Genomic DNA, 25,173 nt, shown 5'->3' with positions numbered 1-25,173 from the left:
TCGAGGTGTGTCTGTCCATGCTAAGGTTGGTCTATTGGACATTGCGTGCTTAAATACTATGCAATCCTTAGCTTGATGACCATACATCCCACAGGCATTGCAATTCCCATTGAATTTCACTCTAAAATTAGGGCATTCACTGGTACTATGCGGTCCATAGCATATTGAGCACCATTGCTGCTCCCTTCTTGGATACATATGATTGTTTTGCGGAGCACGATTGTCTCTAAGACTCTCTTGAATAGCCTTGGTGAGATCTGATAAAGTCATCTCAGATATCTTTGGCTCTTTAGCAATAGGATTTAGGGTCATTGGCTGATGCCCTGATGCTTGCAAGCTAATAGATTTAGGCTCAACAGACACTCTTTCTCCTTGAATCATTGAATTATCCTCCAATTGGATCGCATTGGTGGTGACTGCTTCCCAAGTGGTGATACCTCTAATGATTAGGCCATTGTAGATATCCTCATGTCGTAATCCCCAAATGAATCTATCGAGAAATTGATTATTATTGAAGCGCTCATTTGGATTACAATGAATATTCAAAAGGCTTCAAGAGACTAATAAAGTCTCTCACCGACTCTCCTTCCTCTCGTTGGGCTTTCTGGAGCTGAGAGGCTACACCCCAAAGTACTCCCTCTCATATGTATTCTTTCAAGAACAGTCTCCTAAGAGTAGGGTAAATCATTTTTTCTTCCACCCTTAGGGTTCTATACCAATCCCCAGCCTTTCCACTTAAGGTTAGGCTTAAAGCATTGCTCTTATGCACGTCATTGTGTTCTCCTAGAGAATCGCATATTTGTTCAAACACTTCGATATGCTTTCTCACATCCCCGTCTCCACTAAATTTTTGTGTGAGCTTGGCTATTTGTACTGCCTTACTTCTAGGCTCTCTATCAGGCGTGTTACGCATATTCTCAGCAATAGATCGACCAATAGCTTGAGCAAATGTTTCCAAGTCACCTAAGTGAGCAGGCATCGTGGGTGGAGGTGCTCCAGAAACTACATGTGGAGTAGGTATTGGCATTGGGCTTCGCGCATAGGAAGCCCTTGGGTTCCACGTTTGGTATGATGTTGTGCCATGTGGTGGCCCAAAGCTCATAGCAGACGTTGGATGTGACATGCTAATGCTAGCCGATATGGTCCCATGGAAATAAGATCTTGGGTGTTGTGGTTGTGGAGCATAGGTAGTTGAAACAATGGGAGGAGTAGGGACTACATGAGTACGAGGACCCATGGGTGTATACGATTGGTACACACTTGTAGGTACTATTGCAGGCATTGAGCTACCATGTAGCGGTGCTTTACTAACAAATGAGGTCCATGGCGTGTTTCTCGGCATGGCCATCATTGGGGTAGGCATGGTAGCCGTGGTGTCATCAAGGGAAAGATGAGCTAAACTTGGAAAGTAAAGCTATCACTTGTGGGCTCAGATTGCACTGAGACCCCTGGCGAAACAACATATGGAGGATCCATCGGACTTATCGAGGGAGTCTCCATTTGCAATAAGGTCGGTTGTTTAGCCGTTCCTGTATCCAAGAATCTCATTAGACTTGTTGAAGGCGTGTTGATCCCCTTGTTCTGTCTTTCTAACTCAATGACCCTATGGATGACCTCACAAACTCTTTGTTGTTGATCCTCCACACTAGTAGCACCCATTGTGGATTGCAGGACATCTAACCAACCCACATGATAGGTGTGACCTGTGTATAGATCGGTTAGAGTTTTTGTTTGTAGTTTGTACTACCAGTCTCATTTAAGAACGCTCCATCTAGGATTGAGGTGCTAGGGGTGTCTTTGAGCTAGATGCAATGTTGCTTTTTAGGGGTTGTCCCTTAGTGGTTGCTAAGTCAGGAGCACTTGATTTCTCTCTTAGAAAGGATATTGACATAGGGGCTTTCACTTTTCACTCTCTTCGTTGCTCCGCCTTGCGTAAGCTCTCAATTTCCTTTTCCCTTGCTACAAGGATATATTGCTCAACCTCTTGCACTTCGGCAAGGCTTCTACCATCGGGTAATAAGACCTCAAAGGGAAATAACTCACATGCACATTCTCTAAGGGAATAGGCTCTACGTTGGTCATGAATGGAGAATTTAATTCCCCACCCCCCTCATTTACGTCATTAGCTCCATGTTCGGAGTGAGTGACTCTACTAAAGGTTTCCTTCAAGCGGCTAAGCACGCTCGGCCCGGACCGCGGGCCCATGGCATGCATGTCTTGGCTTGAGGTATCGGGATTAGGCATTGGGAAACCCTCCATGATGTCGTAGTCAGAGGAAGAGTCACTAGCCGCTATATTCGGGTCTTGGTTTGTACTACCTTGGGTCCTCGCCGAGGGCTCGGAACCTAAAGTAGATGGACCCTACAAACGTCGGCGAATAACCTCGAAGGTTAACCGCTTACTTTTTTAAGCGTCCGTTTTTCACTCGTGTTTTTTAGGTTTTTAATGTTTTTTTAATAATCAATTTTTTTATTAAAGTGTGTGATAGCTCAAAACAAGCGTATCACTCAGAGGGTCGTGGTGTGATTTACAGCACAACGTTCGGTCACCTGAAGCTCCGTTGGTGCTCAAAAAAGTCGATTTTTAGCTACGTGTGAAGCTAAAATTCGTAATTTTAAAGGGCGATAAATGTCTAAGCCTGAGCGTGAGCTTGGGCTTGGGTCTGGGAGATATTCCCAATCCCGGTCCTATCTTTAAATTATTATTTTTATTTTTAGTTTTTAAAAAGATAAGGTCGTCGCGGTCTGCACGAGAGTACACACACACTCTACCTACCTACTTCCAACTAATACACCTACTGTTACACACTAACACACTCTATTATCTCTCACAAATCTACTTCCTACTTACTATACATTACATTACACATAATGATAGCCGTTTTTTGGCTTTTCATAATTGCCATATTCAGCTACCTCACCCTACCAAAATCACCCAAACACTATGGCTAACCCTACCATTTCACTATAAATAGGCGTGTGTGAGTTAGGGGACTTTTCTCATATGTTCTTAAAAAACCCTCAATTAGCTAGTCACTGGGCCAGTTGAGTCAAAAAAATAAATAAAATCAAAAAAATAAAATATATTATGGCCCATTTGTGTGTAAATATTGCATTATATATATGGCTTAAATATATGGATTTTTATAATTATTCTGGTATTTTATTTAAATATTTATACTTAGGTGTGTGTTTTATTAAACCTGTGTATGCCTTCTTTCATCCTCTTACACCATAAGTATATTTTTTGCCAATATGTACATACTCTAACCTTATATTTTTCCTTTATACAAATCACTCCCACATTTTCACCCTCACCCTCGTGAAAACAAAAAAATTGATTTCTACTCATTGATCACGTTTATTATATTATTTACTTGCATACCTTTTCCTCTTTCACCCAAAATAATTCAAAGAGGGACCATATCATATGATTCCAATATCTTTCCATATCCATAACTCCTCCATATTTTTATTATTATTTTCACTCATTATTCTAACACCATGTGCTCATTGAGCTAAAGTCCATGAATAGTCCATACACTAGTCCCACCATGTATATATTTCTTTATTCACCAATAATCCTCCTCCATGCATGGGTCAAGGGCAACTTGGATGCTTTGTATTATAATATGACAAATGAGGGGCTCACTCTTGGATGCATTGTACAAATTCAACAAAGGAGGGGGCCACTAAAAGACTTTTGCAGGCATAAAAACAGGCTTTTTGGTGAGAATTTTGGCACCTATCTCCACTCCTAATTTGGAGCGGTGGTCAACAGAGAAAATGTATCCCACGCTCTGAATAATCACCTCAAATGTTTTCATGATTTTTGGAGCTACCAGCGGTGAGCTATGATTTTTTGAGTGGACCCCAGTCTGCCCACTTTTCTCACAAGTAGCCCTTAGTCTTCTCTCACCCTTCCACACACCTACTCACTCTTACACATCCCTCCCTCTCCTTCCCTCACTCAAACCTGCAATTTCCATGGCTTCTCCCACCCTCTTCACCATTACCCTTATCTCTCATCCCTATAGTTCTTTTATGAACCTCTACATACATACACCCTCTCCATGTCTCTCTCTATTGCTTCTATGTTACAATTTCATTTACCTCTCCTAAAAATATCTAAAATTCAGCATCTTAACCATGATAACTTCTGCAAATTGAGGATTTTTCATCAACAAATCCTCTTTTCATCGTGGTGGTCAACCGTTGCGGCGGCGTAAAGAAGCGAAGAAGAAGAAGAAGACCAGCGGTCATTTTTTCCACAATCTACACAAGGGTGAGTTCAAGCTTCTTCAAAGCTTCACCATCTCAATGATTCTCTTTTAATTCACCCCTCTTCCTTCATCAAATCAACTCATCCTACCCATTGTAAATGTATCACTAACAATTCTAGTGATTATTACCACTAACAACTAACTTCTCTTGTAAAAATGCACCCACACTATCAACATATGGAGTAGGCAACCGCACAAGTAAACCAAATTCACTCACTCCCATGGAAGTTTCTCTCCTTTCACCACATCAATAATTCTCTTACTTGAGCCCACATCCATGTGACTCAAGAGAAAAGAGAGACCCCATTCTCATTTGAAATTCATAAAAATTCATAATCCTTGATCTTTCCTATTAAAATTGATTAGGCTTAATCCTAATCAAGGCTTCTAAAACCTATAAATAGAACCCATTCCTCCTTGTAAAAGACATCACTATACCATTGCACACTAGATTGAGCGTACCACACGCCAGTTCTATCTTGGTTGTAAAGAGAGAGTAAGCTTTCTATACACCATCACCTTGGTGCATAGAAAAGCTTGAGCTAGTTTGAGTGAGTGCGAGTAGAAGATATTCTTCCTACCATTGTTGTATCTACCCCAACATCAATGAATTGGTAGTTTTGGGTGCAATTCATGTCCAAAGGCTCACGCTTCTCCTCCAATTTGGCTTGGCAAACTCATTCAGCTTCATAAGGTGACTTGTTTCATTGAAGGTTGTTATTTTGTTGCTTGTGATTCATTGGCTATTGTTTGGCTACCATTGTAAGAGGGTGGATGGTGAGAGGGCTCCCATAACCCTAAGACAATGTGCTAGTGATGCTATAACCAAATCTTGTCACTTGATTCCGCAAGCTCTAAGTTCCTTTTTGTGCAAAATATAAAGTTGAAACTAAGTTGTACACCATCTCTCTCTCTCTCTCTCTCTCTCTCTCTCTCTCTCTCTCTCTCTCTCTCTCTCTCTCTCTCTCTCTCGCTCGTGTTTTAGTGTGTGAGAGTGTTCCATTGGTGTTAGGGTTAGTGTAAATTCCTTGCTTGTTTGTGGGTTGCTCTAAAGATTCTCCTCTTTTGCGTCCTAGTTCGCTCTTAAACTAGGTGGTGCCCCTTGTGTAGTTGGGATTTGGCTGTGGGTTTGTTGTTTTGGTTTGTGTTGTGTTGTGCCCCAGCCCCATTGAGCAGCACGGGAGCCTTGAAGGGTGTCTAGAGGTTGCTCTTCTTGTTGCCCGCCTCGGACCGCCTCAATAACTAACCACCTTAATACTAACACCTTACACAGAGAAAAAAACACAGTACCTTTGAAAACTCCATTAACAAAAAAATACACAGTATAACACAAAATCCTTCTTCTCAACACACACACCCTCCTTCCTTACCTTTCCTACAATTGAAATTGCACCACAAAAGAAGCACAGAGTGCCATTCAAGCTTAGTGTATGTCATTCCCCGGCAGCGGTGCCAAAAATGTGTGCGTATGTCGCACGTGTCAATGCAAGGAACTTGCCGATACACTGCGTGCGAGCCTTAAATGGCTCCAAGCACACAACAAGCATAAACTAGCAAGCTCAAAGATGGCGTTGGTGTGTCACTCACCACTCTATGCTTTCTGTAGTGGAGGATTTCTCACCGCGAAGAAGAGGGAGACGCTGCTACGCCACGCTCAACCGCCTCACCGTCGTTGTGCCGCCGCAATGCTCTCTCTCTCTCTCTCTCTCACGCATACACACACACACAAGGAGATGAAGAAGAAGAAGATGGAGATGGAGCAAGAGCACTCTTCAATTGCACAAATGAGAGAATGAGTGAATTTTAGGTTTAGTTGACTTTTATATGAGCTCACCCCATTCACACTTGGGCGCCCATGCTTAGCCAACTAATCCCTTGAATGTTCTAGTTAGAGTGCACCTCTCATCGGTGATCACTCTTACCCTTTTCCTATTGGACCGAGAAGCCCGGTACCTGACTCTACCAAGTAAATAATACAACATCCATCGTAGGTGATAGGGTGTCCGTGAGCCGTGAGGGTTAACAGAACCCTGCTTCATTCCCCACACAGAGAGGTGAAAAGTGCCAAGACTTGGCTTCCAAAATGCTGCTTTAGCCCAAGCACTCATGGCCGCGTCATTGATGTTGCAAATTGAAGCCTTTTCACACCATTTTTTGTCATTTTTTGAACTTTTTTGACCCAGTTTTGATCCTCGACGGGCATTTTTTGTGTGAAAAACCTTAAACGGACTCCAAAATTCACCAAATTTTGTATGCTTGATCCTTGATACCCAAATCACTTTGACACATCCCCACATTATATTTTTGACCACTTCTAGGTGGTGCACGCATCACGGCAGATCAGGCACCGTAAATAGATAGTTACTGCATGTCCCAAACTTCTCGAGCAGGATGAGAGTACCCATACTTGTTTCTTGCATTATTAACATTCTAGAAAACTCAGAAACATTCTCTAGAGCCAAAATAATCCACCTAGAACCATATCCAAGGCCCCGATACTCTATCTTGGCATGTACATGTGTTCGACTGCTAGTACACGAACCTGCCTATTCACAATGTGTACACGTTGCATCTTTTTTGAACTTGAATGCACTTGACAAAGCTCCCAAATTCATATATTTACATATTTTTGTACATATGACCATGCATATAAATGCTACTTTGGACACACCAAAAGCGGTCTATCATCATTGCCCACCCTCTAGGTACAACATTTATGCTCAACCAAGAGACTCTTTGCATCTGGAACCACATCCCTCACAAAATATTTCTTCAATCTATAACCATTTATTATGTAGCACAAACGTTCACCAGACAAATTTCCAACTCATATGTACCATTAGAAAATACATGCTTCACTCTGTACCCAACCATTTGTCCCTCAACTTCTTTTGAAAAGTAAAATCCAAGTGAGAATCATACTTCATCACCAGATCTTCCTCTTTGATCTCTTTCTTTGGCAGCCTCTTATTCATTTTCTCAATCCTTGTCTCTGCTTGTTGAAGATTATAATCACTGGCTTTCTCTCTGTTCATTCGCAACAACTCTAGAGAAAGAATTCTTTCTTGCAGCTTGTCATTATGCTCACCTTGCATTCTGCACAACAATTTCAAGACATCCAACTGCACTTGTATAGGATAAGAGCTTCTTTTCCATAAACAAGCTCATATGGTGTAAACTGTGTTGACACTCTATACACAGTTCTATAAGCCCACAAACACTTTTCCAAGTCCAAGTCCCACTCTTTAGGATGCTCTCTAGCATACTTTGATAGCATCTTCACAATTTGACCATTGCAGTTCTCAACCAACCCATTGCATTGTGGGTGGTAAGGAGAAGAATGCCTATGCTGAATTTTAAATTTCTCCATGAGAGCAGCAACAAGTTTTCCCCTAACCCTGGTCCATGATCAAAAATGATAACCATAGGATCTCCAAACCTGCAACACACCTGTTCATATAAAAAAGAGGCCACTCTTCCTGCTGTTACATTTTACTGCTCTTGCCTCCCCCCATTTTGTCAAATAGTCCACAGCCACAAGGATATACATTTTGCCATTGTTGGTCTTTGGCATTGGACCTACAACATCTACTCCCCATTGTTGGTCTTTGGCATTGGACCTACAACATCTACTCCCCATTTTGCAAATGCATCAAAAGACATTATAGCTTTTTGAGGCTTAGCCAAAAGCTTCCGATTTGCAAACACTTGGCATTCATGGCATGACTTGCACCAAAAATAAGCATCTCTCATCATAGAGGGCCAACAGTAACCTGCTCTCAAAACACGAAAGACAACCTGATCCTTGCCTTGATGTCCTGTTTCTTTATGACAGTGCTCGAAAATCAAGCCTATCTCTTTTTTGTACGGCACTTTTCTCAAAATGCTATCCTTGCCATAAAGCATGAGATCCTCACCTACAAAAGTGTAGTTTCTTACTTTTGCAACTATTCTCTTACCCTGAACCTTTGACATGCCCTCTGGACATTGCCCTTTACCAAGAAATACTTCTACATCTTGCAATGATTCCCTTCCTGTATACAAGGCTTCCTTGACCTTTAAAGGAGCTACCAAGGCATCCAACTTGTCCCTAGCCAACTCATCAGCTTCTTTATTCTGCTCACGAGGAACATGCTTAAACTGTATCTTCTCAAACTCATGGTAAAGCTTATTGATTCCATAGAACCACTTCTTCAAATTGTCTTTCTTAACATTCCACAAACGAAGCAACTAATTCATGACTAGCAATGCATCCCCTTTTGCAATGACCCTCTTCAATCCAAACTCAAGAGTCTTACCATGTGGCAAGCGAGAATTGTTGGAGCGAAGGAGAATCCGAGAAAATGAATAAAGAAACCAAATGGGCTTTGTTAAGAAAGATGAATGAAGATCCTACTTAAAGCCCTAAGTGATAGCAATAATACTGTTCAAAATGAGAATCTTTTCTAGAATCCCTAAGTAATCATAGCAATAGCATTGTTCAAAATTAGACTTTAGATTATTTTGTGCAGTTGAGGCTTGATGTCGAGCAATGAGAAACCCAAGCAGGTAGCAAAGCTATTACAAACCATGCAATGATCCACAACTACATTCAACACAATAATTTTAATTTTAACTTTAAATTTAGTCAACAATGCTCATACATCTACAAAAAGTTTCTAAACTATATTAAGAGACAATTGTTATATCTTATAACCAAAAAAGAGAGATTTCTTTAGGATTGTAAGATAACAAGTGGAATATAGAGAGCAACATGTCATGCCTCTACACTTTAACAACAACAAGAAATGCTACGGTTCTATCTCGTGACTATGAAGAGTCACACTCGTCATCAATAAAGACATTGCGCCTCTGTCACTTCTTGTGGGTGTCAAAATCGTATCGTATATCAGCAGCCATGGTTTTTGCAATCCCCTCAGCATAAACTAGCAACACACTTCCATACAAAAGGAAAAAGGTAAGTCTCACAATCCACATGTAAGCAACACATAACCTTCATCATTGAAACACAAGAAATCTCAAATTGTTGGTTGAATCATTATCCATAATTTTCAAATACTAAACAATCAATGATACCAAAAAGTGACAAAGTAGCATAAAAGTATGATGGAAACATAAAATAGTGAGGGAAAATGAAGTGTAAGGTGAATTCTCACTAGTCATCAAAGGGGTTGACACGCGAAGGCATGTCATCCACATCATCAACATCAAGAGAGGTGGAGGCCCCCTCTCTGCTTCGCTTTTTAGGGCGAAGTAATGGTTGCACATAATCTGAAATCAAAGTGTCGTCACTGTCGACTGCTGCACACACCCGCCCTGTGCTTAAGCATGCTGCCAATACGGGCGATGTACCACATGCCACCTCCAAACAAAGACCTCCAGGCCTACAAACAAGCTCCACAAAACATGCAATAAAAGAATGACTTCGTTGCAAGCCACCATGCCATGGCTCCCCGGATGATGATCTCGCTAGAGAAGACTCTGGAAGATGGTGCATCATGTAAGAATCCAAAGGTTGCATGCCAAGTCGATTTAATAGCGGAGTGCTCTCAACCACAAAGCAAGGTGGTTGCATGCCAACCCTATGCACCATAAGTAAGAGAGAACAATGACACTACACCACCACATAGACAATTAGAACAATAAAAATAAAAATAACACACCAAAATGAGAAACAAACAAGTTAATTATGTAGAAGATCATTACCTCAATCCGACCACCAAAGCTATTACCATAACCATAAGCTCCATGATGAAGGACTATAATGCGACGATGAATAGTCATCTCTGATGCACGACAAAATCTCTCAACCCAGCCAATGGTATCTCCTGCAAGAGGTTTCTAATGTCACAATAGAAAACATACAACAAAAATATAGACAAGTATTGTATAAAATTAAGATTGAAGCACAAACCTGTCATAGAGACCATGATCAACAACCACCCAGAGTCTGACAAAGTCAAATATGCAAGTTGCATGCCTGCACAAACATGATCCTCACTACAAATATCCCAAAGGGGCACAACAGGGGAGGCTAAGTGGGAACCACCAAAGGGAAGATCCAAAAAAATAAAATTAGCAGGCTATGTGACTGTTCTCCCACCACGCACGCACAAGGTCCCATCAAAGCATGCAGATCCCATGTGCTCATGAACACGAATCCATGCCGAATGTCGAACACCGGCCCTAAAATCAGCAACAATGGCTATGTAGTCCCCAGAAATGGCCATGCATCGTGAGTCAGACAATGAGGACAGAGAAGAGAAGGAAATATCAACGATGTAGACAAAAGAAATGGTTTCCTTTGTAACAATATCCCCACGAGCTACTGCGATACAAGAGGCTAAACAAAGTGAATTAACTCCAATAAATGAACATACAAACGTCTGCATCGTAAGTTAGTCTCAACAATCACCTCCTTTCCCTTGTGAGAAGTATTTGTAGCTTAAAAAAAGCAAAAAAAACACAATATCACCAGTATGTAAAACAAATAAGATAAGAAAAAAGAGAGTTTAAAGCTCTTCAACAAATCATGGTTGACTCTGTTTTGAGTAACCATTTACCTGATATTACCTCATTCACTCTAGGAAGTAGAGGCACATCGACGGATGTGCCACCAACTCTCATAGTATCATGAAGCTCTCTCTCTCTCGCCAATACATTCCCAGAAGCCATGTCTATCCACCATGGGCATGTCTCCATCTCCCAAGTAGTGAGCTTATGTATGGAAGGGGAGTACATGCATTCTTCCCCAATAGATAGTTGTGCCCACTGCTTAGCTAAGAATGGAATCCCTAGAAGAAAGCCTTTTCCAACCAAGGATAATAGAAATCTAAAAAAATCAAACAAAATAACATCACTACAAACTTTGTAATTATGAAAAGCTTGAAATAAAAGTATGATGAGCTTGACCCATAGGCTAGCCGTTGAGATGCCATGCGTACTGTGTCCACTTTCTTCATAGCTTGCTTGTCAACATCTTTTGTCTTAGCTTCAAGAGAGGTTTCCAAAGGAAAAAGATAGGGTCATGCTTCAAACTTGAGCTCCTCAAAGTAAGAGGGCAGAGAGCAATCATGAGGCAACAAAATACCACCAACAATGTTGGTTATGTCCTCCACAAACTTTGTGGCCCTATCAAAAATCCTTTGTAGAAGGCCTTCTCTACGAATCCAACTACATAACAATGAAGATGAGAAAAAACTAGCAATCGTACATCAAAGATTCTTGAATGTCAAAAGAAACTTTACTTACATGCGATACACATGATCTCCTTTCTTTAAACCATAAGATGCTCTAGTAATCTTGTCTGCCTCAAGCAAGGAAACCCGTAACAGTTTGCTCAAGACAGGAGCATCATGCATAGCAATCAAGTTCAGTTTCTCAACCATAGCCCAACTATCAGGACCCCACTCGAGTGCAAGAACTCGAACCATCCAATCCGGTCCAAGATCGGATCAAAAATATTTAGCAACTGCAGTATTTGAGCAACGAATAAAAAACCAAGTTTGAATAGCTATTACACTATGTGCAAAACACCTAAACAAAAATATTTCAACCACCTTTCCAACACGCTCTCCATATTTGAGTGCTAAATCATTCAATATCTTCTCCTCCTCTTTTAAAAGTTCTTCATTTGTCATTGTCTGCCTAGCTTGCTCTATTCTTTGGCTCAATTCCTTGGACATTTGAACCTTCAACACATACTTAAAAATAAATAATTTGCAAAAAAACAAGCACATACTCTTTGGCTCAATTACTTGGATATTTTATCCTTCAATACACAATTGAAAACACATAATTTTCAAAAAAACCAAACATGAGATCTTTCTTAAAAAGAAGGCCAAAGACACTTACATCGTATAAGAGCTTTCCCAAGTATCGACGAGTAAGTGGATACCAAGGCTCCACACCCTTCGAGTATTTCTTACGGACTGCAGCAATCAACTTTTGATCTTTTTCTGGAAGCCCTGTTACATAAGCTTCATGATCTACTCCACAAATGTGGGAGCAGTTGACAAGCTCATCCCTAAGATGGGTGACCACAAGAGAATGTGTGTTCATGCTATTCCAAGTTCATATACAATACATACATAGTCAGAAACATAACATAGACATTTTTTGCTAGAATATATGGAAAGTCATAAAACTTACAAATTCATTCTTTGCAAGCTACTAAGAAGAGCTATCTCTAGCACTCGTGTAGGGTCAATAACTTTCCAAATCACACTACAATGTTTCTCTCGATCAGTGGAGAATCTCTCTTTAATAGCAGTCGTCCAAGCGATCGTTCTATGATTACCCTCCCAAACGTAGAACATTTTATTAGAAAGGGCTTGAAGCTTTAGTCTTTTAGAAAGCTCAATTTCAAACTCTTTATGTATATCAACCCATATTGGGTCCCATGAAGTAAGAAGGTCCTCTGCAAAATAGATAAGCATAGAGAGAAAAGCATACTCAACTACTATTTATGAACAACAAAAAACACAGTAGAAACAGAAAGTAGAAAAGATCAAAGTAGAGACATGAAATACCTGTAACATAAGCTTCCTCCTTCTTGCAATTCCAAATTGAAACAATAAAAGCTCCTTTTTCTTGCATATAGCCCTCCTTTGCAAAAGCAGATTTCAATCCACTAACATCATCTCTTAAGCCTCTCACCCTTGCATAGGGGATCAATCGACATAAAGGAATCGGTGGACAATCAAAACAACTAAACATGCGAGTACATTGAAGAATATCTTGTCCTCTATGCATGTATAGCTTGTGCTCATCCCCTATCTCAGTATCTAATGCTACTTCATCTCTTACGACATAAGGCACTATTTGTAAGCATGCCTCTTGTGGAGCAAGAGATTCATCAAGTTCATTTATGGATCCAAGCCCCAAGTCTTGACTTTGCATCTCCTCTTCCCGTGTCTCCAAACCTTCTGTCATATCAGTGACAAATACTGCACTTATTTGATCACTTCTCTCTAATATACTTGAAGCTTGAGTTGAAGAGAGTCGTCTCCCTCTGCAACCTTGTCCACGAATTGAAGGACTTGCAAAACACAACAAAAACCAATTTATTTACTTCACTGAAATTGCCTCTAGGACTCCATGCCGACGCGGATGCCTAGAAGCAATTAAAAAAATCAAAAACTTTATTTATTGATCATCCACCAAAACATCCAAGTCGGCATGGATCATAAGAGGCAGCTAACAGATTTAAAAAAAGCATGCCCAATTATAAAATTTCATCTTGAGAAATTCCTTCTAGCCATCCATGTCGGCGTGGATATCTTGAGGGAGCTTACTAAGAATGAATCACTGCAAAAAAAAATTGTCCCAAGAAACTCTTTCTAGCCATCCACGCCGACGTGGATGGCTACAAACAGTTTATATATTTTTGTACATATGACCATGCATATAAACGCTACTTTGTACACGCCAAAAGCGGTTTATCAACGGCATCTATAGATGGTGGAAATAGGCCTTACTTAGGAAATTATATGTAGTCAGGTTACATAATCAGATCTTGTATTTACCTTCTATAATTATATGTAGTCAGGTTACTTAGGAAATTATATGTAGTCAGGTTACATAATCAGATCTTGTATTTACCTTCTATAATTACCATAGTAATTGTAACAACATACAATCAGTCAGAGTCCAATCTTGGTACTTATAAATAGGACCCGCTACTTCATTTTGAGGGGCTATCACCCATAGACTACAACAAGCCTTTGTAATCATTGAGATTTTGCTCCTATTAGCTTTGTTACATCGACACCACCTAGTACTAGTTGTACTTTCTATTAGTATCTCAGTATACTAGCTATAGTTCTTGTGTCTATTTTGTGACTTTGTACTTTCATTTTCAGTCTATATTTGGATTTTGTATTTGTCTAAAGTCTGAATTTGATTCTCCGTCTAATTTGACATCTAACTCTAAATCTCCAGTGTTTAAAGTCCTCACACACACACACACACACACAGTTTTGAGTTCTTCTTTGAGATGACTACTATTGGAAACAACCAATCACTACTCTTGGAAACAACAAGTCACCATTCTCTACCTATGCAATGAAACATGCTCTGAATAGACTATCAAGTTCCTCGTTTACATTGCTTGTGTAGTCAGGATTCATTCTATAGTTTTGCATTCTAATGGGTCTTGCATCCAATTTCAATGGAATACTATGCTGAAGCACCTTGGGATCTGTTTGTTTCCTATTGGTATGATGCTAGGCAAACACATCCTTATACTGCTAAAGCAATTTAATCAGCTTCTCCTTGAACTCCTTAGGCAATTTCTTATTGATCTTGCATGTATGAGGATTTTTCGTATCTCCTAGTTCCACTTCTTCAAGTTCCTCTGGTGACTTCTTGGTGTCTCCTTCATGTTTTGGCTTGTTCAAGATTTGCCAATTCTTTAACTCCCTCTTATATATCTTTCTATGAAATGCAATAAAAATCTTTGCTACTATTGCTCTAGCTTCAGACTATAAGCTTTTCTTTTAAATCCAATGTCTCCATTGGAAATATATTCAATGCCCGGGGTTCCCTTAAAACCTTCTTGGTGAATTTAGTTGAGAAAACTTCTTCAAGTTATATTGTTTTGGCCAATATCATAGCCTTAAATAGTAAAGTGCCATTGTTTTTTCCTAATATGACCATCAACTTACTGGTTTCCACTCATACAACACTCTTGCAACTCTTAGCCATGATAATCCTAACATCATTATTAAGCAGTTCTAACTTCTACTACAAGAAATGATGTGAAAAACATAACTACTCCTATCTTTATGGGTATTAATTTCACCATATCCATGGGCTACGCTATTATTTGATCTACAATTTGTAGTGTACAAGGTGCTACTATCATGTTTGTGAAGGCCATACCAAGGACCACCGGTTGTACCTTCTCCAAATGAATACACCACGGTTCTTGACATCCCTCCCACTTATGATTGACACCAGGATAGGACTCCTCCTGCTCTTTGATGCCAACTCAAAGAGGTGATAACATTCACTTTTTCCCTACACAGATCCCTTAACCCCAAAATATATTTCCTTATCGTTTCAAACCTTTCAATCAAAGCCATCATACTAAATTTGAACTAGTGAGAGTTCTCTAATTCACCCTTCGTTCAAGATCATTGATTCTTTTTTTCTGGTTATGATCGAGCACAACCATTAGTGTGTTCCCTTAAGATGAGTGTATCAGTAACTACACAAATCTATCTTTCCCAAGTTTGATTCCCACTCCATAGATCGGAATCCATTTTCTCGTTCTTGACTTAATTTAATGGGCGACATAAAATTGGGTTCAACTTTTCGGCCAACAATTTAACCCTCCAGAATCCACCATCCCATTGAACCATTTGAAAAATGCACCTTTCCAAGGTAGTACTATGATACTAGAAAAAATAATTCCAAATATGTTGAACCAATAATACATTTCAAGCATTTGAAAGTAGCATGCAAACTGTTGCATACCCTTTCAAGTGTGTATTTATCAGGTCGTTCTCACATTTTTACTCTTAAAATATTTTACTTCCTTTTCTCTTTAGTATTACTATAGTTATCTAGTTATCTTTCAAGAAGTCACATATACTTTTCTAGGCATATCCCTATCCTCGTCCGAGGACTCAGATATCATGTCTCCTCTGCCACGTGTGGAGGTGACACCTCTACAATATTCCAATTCTTCTTTTTCTTTATCTTGTTTGGGAAAGGCTAACAAAATTAATCTACCTTAAGTTCCTTTTAGATAAATATTTTGGCTAATGAGGACAATTGCAGGATAGCCTATTTAAGTTCCTAGCCTTTGCAAGATTCCTTTTTACTAAAAAATTAGAAAAGTTACTTAATTAAATCACACCTTCCTCTGTTATCCAATCCCTTCTTGGATCCATTTTCTTTCCTTCATTCCCATCGGCATGAGGCCTACTCGAACTAGGCCAATTTCTAGACGCATCCACGGGTTCTCCTACCTGGCTGGGACTCTATTGATGGCTGCGTCAACAACACAGCATAACTCAACAAAGACTTATTCTCTGAGAGTTATGGAATGCTGCGGATTATGGTCATAAACATCATTTATAATAAGTAGGTAGTCTAGCTGCAGAAGCCGGGGTGCAATGGCACTTCCAGATTGTAAATACCAAGCCATTTGACCCCTCAAACTCTATTTAGATTTAGCCTAAGGTGACCTTATTATATCAGATACCTAGGTCATTTTGTACAAAGAACTTCTGTCATAATCATAAGTTTTAAGCTACCGTTGAATGTGTGTGAGAGAGAAAGAGAGGGAGCGTGAGCTTCATCCTGGCGCTACTCCCAGCTCGCTCATTGCATTGTAGATCCGACTGCACCATCGCATTAGCCTGGGCAAGAGCTACATGACAACGCCAAGCATTCCTCATGGAACGTAGCATATGCACTCACGCATCTACGAGCTATTTGCGGTTGTAAGTATATCAAACAATGTGTGTTTTTTGCTTGAAAGTAGTCGTTAGAATCGTAGCGGCATAAGCTACACATAGGTACTCATAGAATTCAATTTTTCGGGCACTTTCAAAATTTTTCTCTGTCTTTATATGCGTTTTTTACAGATTTTGAGTGTAGAGGCTTTGGGACAGGTGTATCCTAGTGAGGGGATGGTGTTCCTTAAGTTTTGTATGATTCTAGAATGATTTTGATGGGTTTCCTTCCGTTGTGTGTATGTGGCTTAGGTGATGTACTTGAGAGCAGTGGGATTCTAGGTTGTGGTTTAGTTGGCCTTCCACAGTGTTGTATGTGTAGGATGGTCTTAGTCTGACAAGCTAAAGAGATTTCCTATGTGTGCCTATCGTGTCATCTGTGTCCTCGATTGACATTATGTTGATCTAGGTTGTGTTGCATGCACTTTATGGGTGGTGTGATTTGCTCCCGCAACATTGGCGCCATTGCCGGGGACACCAGGACTTAGGTAAGCTTTCCTACCAACACTCGTGTGATGGTTCCTTGCTTTAGTTTTGGCTAAAGAAAGCATTTTTCTTAAGTGGATCCGGAAGAGGATATTCCGAGATCAAGTGGATAGCCAGGAAGCATGTGTCTTGCCGAGGGTCTACGACTAGGTAGATTTAGGATTTGTAGATTAGAGTAGTTGTTGTGGTGGTCAAGTGGTTTGTGAGATGATAAAAGCGTTTTCTAGTCCGTGTGTGGCATTGAAGCGTTTTTCTACTCATAGATGCAAAACCCCGTATGATTTGTAGGAGTAGCTTGAGGTAAGTGATTTGATTATGATCTAGAGCTATTCATCGCTGATTGATGTTGAGCATATAAGAGAGCATGTGCAAAGGGTCTGTATACAAAATCTAAAATTCTATAAACTTAGACTTTATATGCGTATAAAGTCTCAAGGGGCATCTAGAGACCAAATCTAAAAAATCTGACTACACCAGCGTGTTCAAAAGGTATCATTTACACCAAGAACGCCTTGAGTGGGGAGTTTTGGCATAGATTTGGGGACCAAAAGCCAAAAGATAGAGTGGTTGTGATTGAAAAAGAAAAAACTTTGTTTGTGAGCGCTTTTGAGCTTTAAATTTTGTTGTAAACACATGTACATGTTGGTAATGATAAGGGGAACTTAGAATAGAAACTGATCTGAAATTTGAGACAGTAGACATTATACACATATAATGTCTCCAGCACCATCTTGAGACCAAATCTAAAAAATTTGACTGCACTAGAGTGTTCAGAAGGGGGGTTTTACCCGCAGTATACATTGAAACTATACTTTTGACCAAATCTTGACACCCAAAAGACAAAAGACGGAGTGTCTGAAATGGGAAAAAGGAAAACTTGTGATTCTGAGCACATTTTTGCATGAAAATTGGTAGAAGTGCTTGAAAACCAATGCTAGACACTTGGGGATGCTTGTGAATGAGTTCTGTCAAAAAATTCATCAGTAGACATCATACGTGTATGAAGTCTCAAGGGTGATTTTGACAGCAATTTTGAACTTTTGACATTATACCCATCTTCTACATGTTGTGTTGAGCACACACACCAAATTTCATGTCATTTGGGCTTATAGATTGAAAACTGGGGAGATTTTACCCTTTTAGGGGATTTCCTTGTAAAAGTGATGATTTTGTGCTTTTCTGACATCCAAAATTTGTTGTGAGCACATATTCTTGCTCCACACACTAAGGGGAACCTCTGGTAGAAATAGAACTAAAATCTGAGCAAAAAGACTTTATACGCGTTGTCGAGAAATTTGCGGTCTTGCCAGGAAAGCACCGGGCTTATGGCTGTGAGAGTTTGTGAGAGAACTCAACAAAAACTATATGAAGGAGTTAAACCATAGATGCCATGAAGAAAAGGGTTTGGAAAGAAGTGCAATCAAAGAAGACTCACTCTTTCTCTCTTGCATTCACACACACAAAGAAAGAACGCAAAAGAGAATGTCAAAACAATACGAAGATGAAAACATCCAGGCTATGGTCATATCGTATCATGGGTAATATGAAAGGGTTAATGGATGAGTTAATGGCATTCAATCTTGGCTGGCCAAATAGGCTACGAATTGTTCTTTGGAATTGTAGTTTTCTGCTTACCATAATATATATATTTTGTCTAGTGATTGGGATTAATTGTGTGTACGCTTGGTTCATAGCAAGATAACTACGCTTACGTCAAAAGAAAAGTTATAGTCTATGAGAGGTAGTATGATGGGATCTGGTGATAGAAGTATTTCATTGAGCCTTTCTGGGCCAAAGAGAAACACTATACGTTGTTGAAAGTGTATTTTACGGCTAATCCATACGTTAATTCTAATAGATCGTACAGAGTGAAAGCGATAGAAATGATCATCATGTGGGTTATTCATCTAGGATAGTATGTGAGAAATGTAGATATGAGAGAAGTGAAGAGATGAGAAGTTTCCCTCCCAAGCCCTATTCTTGCCCGTAGGCAATAAGGATACTGCGGGGAGAGATGTACCTGTAGCAAAGAGAACCTAGAGAGGATGAATTACTAAGAATGAGAGAGATAGGCTTGGTTAAGGAGATGAGATTAGATACATATATATATATATATATATATATGTGTGTGTGTTGGATTAGAGATGAAAATGAAAACAACAAGAAATCAAGAAAAAATCAATGTAGAACACATCTTACTTGAAACCCTTCGGCACCATTATTGATGAGAGAGAGAATAAGAGTGGAGAATTCCACTTTGATTGATACACCAAGTGTAAGACCTTCTTTGATTAGAGTTGATCTTCCAAGGTTAGCTTGTTGTAAGAATGGCTAGTCTCCCTCTAGGAGAAAGTGTAGGCTTGGGCTTATGTTAATGGCTAAGTACAATTAGGCATTACTACTCACTCCCTCGAGAATTCCTCTCATCAATGGCTTGAATGCTTGAGTTTGTTCCAAGGAAGAAGAGGTCCCCTTTTATAGGTGAAGGGAACCCACAAGGGTTTACACAAGAAGAGAGGAGCCAGTGTGAACAGGAATTGGAAAAGTTGGAAATGAGCTGTCCCTGCATGATGTGGGCAGACTGGGGTCCAGTATTTTGATCATATCTCCTCAACCGTAGCTCCAAATAAAAAAGTAAAAATATGGGCAAAAACTTCAGCTCATTAGCTACGATTTTCATTTTAAAATTGTTTTCCAATTCGGATTGGAACCTTGTGTAAAGAATTCATCAAAATAGGGTCCATTTATGGCAGCAAAAGTCTTCATGTGGTCCCCTTAGCATAGACTTTTATTTGATTCCAAAGGACACCTCATGCCATATGAAAGCATGACATTGCTCCTTGACAAAGTTTTGTAATCATGCTTGCAATAATGCATTAAAATAAGTGTATCTTTGAAATCATGCCACATAGTGTCCCACTAGGATTTGATTCCCTCCTAGTAGCTATTTAAAAAGAAATATAAGAAAAATATGAAAAATACATAGAATATATATAGATTGGAAATTACTCTAGATATAGGATCTAGATAGGGTGTGAGATAATAATGAGATGGTAGAAAGAAAGAATCAATGCTTTTTGCCCCAAGTTAAAGAGGTGGAGCTATTGACACTTTTCCCATAGTATTTTTTGATGGTAAAGTAAGAATACATTACCCTTGAGATAAATAATAAGATGAGATAGAAAGCTTATTTTTATACTTACATATACATATGTACATTATAGGAAATATAATTATGTATCTAAAAAGTTACAAGATAACTCTTGTAGCATGTGTTCCCACTATGTACATGTCACAGCACGACAGCGTATAAAGTCTCAAGGCTAGATCTGAGGTCAAAAGTTACAACTGAGTGTACCCTTGTGATCTATAGCATTTAGGGAGCATATAGGTCAAATTTTAACAAATTTGGATCACTTTTGGGCTTGCAAAGACCAAAAGAGGCATCTATGCAAGTGAATGCTTGTATTGGCCATAACTTGCTCAAAAAGTTTTGAAATTCAAATATGAAAGTTGCTGTGAGTTGCCAGTATAGAGAGGGACCTCTGGACTGAAATTCACTTCATTCTGACAAGTTAAACTTTATACGCGTATGAAGTCTAAAGGGCACTTTTGGAGACCAAAATTGAGATCTGAGCATACCAAGGTGTTAAGCACAACAATACAAGCTTACTCACCAAGTTTGGGCCAATTCTGAGCAAAAGACATCATACGCATATGAAGTCTCAAGGCCAGATCTGAAAATCAAATTTCACTTTTGACCACATAGGGGTTAGGAAATGATGTGTTAACCTTGCTTGAATAATTTCAACTCATTTGGACACCTACTTTTGCATGGGCTTGCCAAGAGCAAAAGATAGACAACTGTAGATTCGGGCATGTATCTTAACTTGCTCAAAAAATGTCCAAATTGAATTCATAAACTTGCTGAGAGTTGGTTAAGTGATAAGAAATCAATGAAACAAAAGTCACCTCATTTTGCCACAAAAGAATTTATACGCGTATAATGTCTCAAATGTTCAAAATAAAGGTCAAATTTACAAACTAAAACTTGCAGTGGGTAGAGGACATCAAGGAGAGCTCACATACCAGATTTTGTCAAATTCTGAGCACATAGACTTTATACGCGTATAATGTCTCAAGTGCCAAAATAGAGGTCAAAAGTTAAATTTGAGCTCATAGAAGTGTTAAGCACTGTGAAGTAAGCCTAATGACCAAGTTTCAACAAATTTGGGTCACATTTGGTCAAGATACAAGCAAAAATCCTTGATCGTGAAACTGTTTTGAGTGTTGTTTCAAGTGGAGTTCACCAAAATTGCTCTAACTTTTGGTTTTAGAGCTGCATTTTCCCAAGTTTCCTAAATACAAACTTTAGGGTACCCAGATCTAGTTTCCAAAGACTAAAAGAGTCACAAATTCCTAACTTCTGAGAGACCTACTCAAGGGCCAAAAGGGATAAATTACGCTAAGCCAAAGGTGCTTATTAAGGACTATCAAAGTAGAGAGTGGGCCTGACATTAAGAAAGATAGGATCATTAGGATGGAAAGCCAATCTACCAATCCTTTTGTAGATATGACCAGAGGTATGACAAGCCAAGCTCGAAGTGCTGAAATGCCAATCTATCCACATGTTGACACAAGCCCACACAATGCACTAGAAAGAGGTGAATATTTGGTCAATAAAGGACCACATATATCTCCACCAAGCATGAGAATTCCTACGAGAATTCCAAAAAGGGAGCCACCTAGATTCCCTTCTAGAGAGATAACGAGAGATGAAATGATCACAGAGATGGTAGAGATGCCTCCTCAAGTGAATCTGCCTAATGCACTATGGTTGTACCCACTTGCAACCATAGAAAATGACTTTTATAGAGGTGGAATTATGGTCACAATAGGACCATATGTCCCATCACCACCCCCTATAACTTACTTCTATCCAAATTAGAGTCTGCAGAACCTTGAGAAGATATAATACTAAGAGTGAGAGTGACACATCTTCTCAGAGGAGTGATTCACCAAGAACCCAACCCACATTAAAGCAAGAGTTATCAAGTGAGAAAATGAAGCTTATAGAAGGATTAGCTCAGAGACTTGCTCCTCTAGTCAAATATGACCTCCAAGAATCTCTATGGTGCAAAATTGAGAGAAAATGGACGAACCATACGAGATAAGAGTGTTACTATGGCATGGAATATGCTAAGGAGAGGTATGTACATCCTATTTCAGTCCTACTCCACCTAGATACACTACACAAAATGCACCGAGACCAGTAGGAGTTGCAAGGCCACGGCTTGTTTTAGGACAACAACCTCTATAACTAGGTGCTAGAATGCCTATAGACATGAGATATATGAAAATTATGTAAGTATCTAGCAAACAAGCGCTAGTACCAGCAGCTACAATGTATTATAACAACCAAAGTGGGTACTACCCTTCAAAGCAATAGAAGATGAGATAAATGGGGTGGTGAGGCTGAAACAACCTCCACCTCTTGCGTTTTGACATGAAGAAAGAAGGTATGAGATGGATGAAAGGACATTGCAGTTCATTGCTAATAGAGGCTTAGCAAGGTCAAATCCTATTTACAGCCAAGAGGAATTGGAAGAAGAAGCTCCTCAACCAGAGTGTCACAAAAGCCGTGACAACCACTTGGTCAAACAATGTCCTCAAACGGAGATCACTCAAGTGAATGCATATTGTCTTGACTGTGGTGTCCTGCACTTGATCCCCCGATTGTCCAAAAAACCCAAACCGAGCCAGAAAGATCACAACAGATGTCTCAGGAATCGTTCAGCTACCCAATAGCTTGAAAAATGAAAACATTGTTCCAGTTCAGGTAGTTATGAGAGCGCAAGCTCAAAAAGAAGCTGAGAACCCAAAGACAAAAGAAAACGGAAACTGGCACAAGTCAAGAGACGTGTGAACCAAAGACCGATGCACCTAGTCAAAAAACCAAGAGCAAACGGAACAGCTGGAAAGCTAGAAAATCTAGGATAAAAGCACGCAGGGAATGAGAGAAAAATCCATGGTTGAGAAGCTTACCAAATCTAAAGAGAAGATAAGACAACATGAGGAAATGGTTTCACCTTCTCTTACGCAGATGCCTCAACCTCTAGAAGAACCATCCACAGATGAGAAATCAAGAAGTGCTAGTTTAGGAGGATTAGTATTGGTAGAAAAGGTTAATGATCCACTAGATGCCCTCCTAAAAGCCTATGAAACACGGCTCAAAAACAACCAAACCCAAGAACAAAGATGGATGACATATCCATATGCGGAACTAGAAAAGGACAGGCTTTAAATGTGCAAGAAAATGATTCAAAAAGTCCAAGCTTTACTAGAACCACTAGATGGAAAACCTGAGGGTGTGATCTTTATCCCACCTACACCAATAATCCAACCAAACCACGAACGAAAAGAGCCAAATTCCAGTCATGAGCACGAAAAAAAGCTCAAGGACCCCTCATTAGAACCAAGGATAGTGCTGAAAACCACGGATAACTCTTCCGAGGAATTTCACATAGCTATACCTGAGAGTTGTAAAGACATAGATGGTCTTGACAAATTGTGGAAACAAGTCAGAGAGGCCAATGAAGCGAGTAATCTAAGCAGACGAGTAAACCAATCGGGTGATGAAAGAGGAGTGTCTCTTCCACCAATAGAGGAATTTGAGGCTGGATCTCAAATGAATCTAGAAGTGGAGTCGTATTGGGGAGACAAAGGATATGTACAGTCTATGGACAATCAACCCCATTTGCTAAGAACACTACCATCCTATATGGGAGAATATAAGGCCAAGTCAGAGGTTGTCACAATCCCATCACAGAGACTGTCTCCCAACAAGGTCATTGATTCAAAGGGCTGATAGAAATTTTGTCGACACCAGTCAACTATACGATAATGTTAGCCGAGTTGCTCACAATAAGACCAAACATGTGGGCTACTGTGGGAAAATTCCTAGAGAAATTTGGTCTTAAAAAACCAATGACTCAGATCAAAGAAGGGATAAAAGAGCTTGAAATTCCTCAACTAAATACTAGACCGGTGCCTCTAAACAAGGTAGGTGAGTATTAGAAAGGAGAAATGGGAACACCACCCTTCCCATGGAATTCCAAGGTGTAAAAACCATGGCAATTCTTGACAGTGGAGTCGCTTTTTCCATTGCAACAAAAGAGGTCTGAAAAACATGCGGAAAACCAACAGTGAGGGCTACAAGGATGAAACTGCAGCTCGTAGGCAGACACATGGAGAGGCCCATAAGACTGCTAGAACAAGTAGTTGTTACTTCTTGTGGAATTCAATATGAGCAAACCTTTCCTATTGTTGACTTTGGCAAGAAGAATAACTATGACATCATTCTAGGAAAACCATTCATGAGACAATTGAAAATGGTCCAAGATTGTGGTTATGACCATATCTACTTGAGACATATGGAAACCCCGACAAGGATAAAACTGAAGGACCATAGTTACAGATGTGACAAGAACACCTATGGAAGATTTTGATTCCTCTACTGTAGCAGGATCAAAACTTCTAGCATGGTTGGGTAAGCCTAAAGAACTATGGATATGTGGAGCTTCACAATTTGGAAGCTTAAAGCAAGAAGAAGGCATCCTAGACAGGGCAATTGAAGATACAAATTATATCACGGAACCTTTTCCTAAGGAAGAATTAGAGCCACTTGAATGGGAACACATCTTGGCTACTCTAGATGTGTGCGCTATTCAAGACGATCCAACAACAAAGTTTTGTGATGAAAATGGCTATGATATTGTTCCTTACTTTGCAGCAGTGAATGTAATCCAAGAAAATGAAGACAAAGACAAAGACAAGTTCTACAACTCTGTAGAACACTTGGACCTTCGAGAAGATGCAAAAAACAAAAATCCGGAAGACCCAACAGGTGATAAGCATGAAACTTTAACTAATGCACGG

This window comes from Adiantum capillus-veneris, chromosome 29, assembly GCF_014529385.1.
Source record: "Adiantum capillus-veneris isolate H3 chromosome 29, ASM1452938v2, whole genome shotgun sequence".
In the NCBI taxonomy this organism is placed as follows: domain Eukaryota; kingdom Viridiplantae; phylum Streptophyta; class Polypodiopsida; order Polypodiales; family Pteridaceae; genus Adiantum; species Adiantum capillus-veneris.
This window is presented reverse-complemented; position numbering follows the sequence as displayed.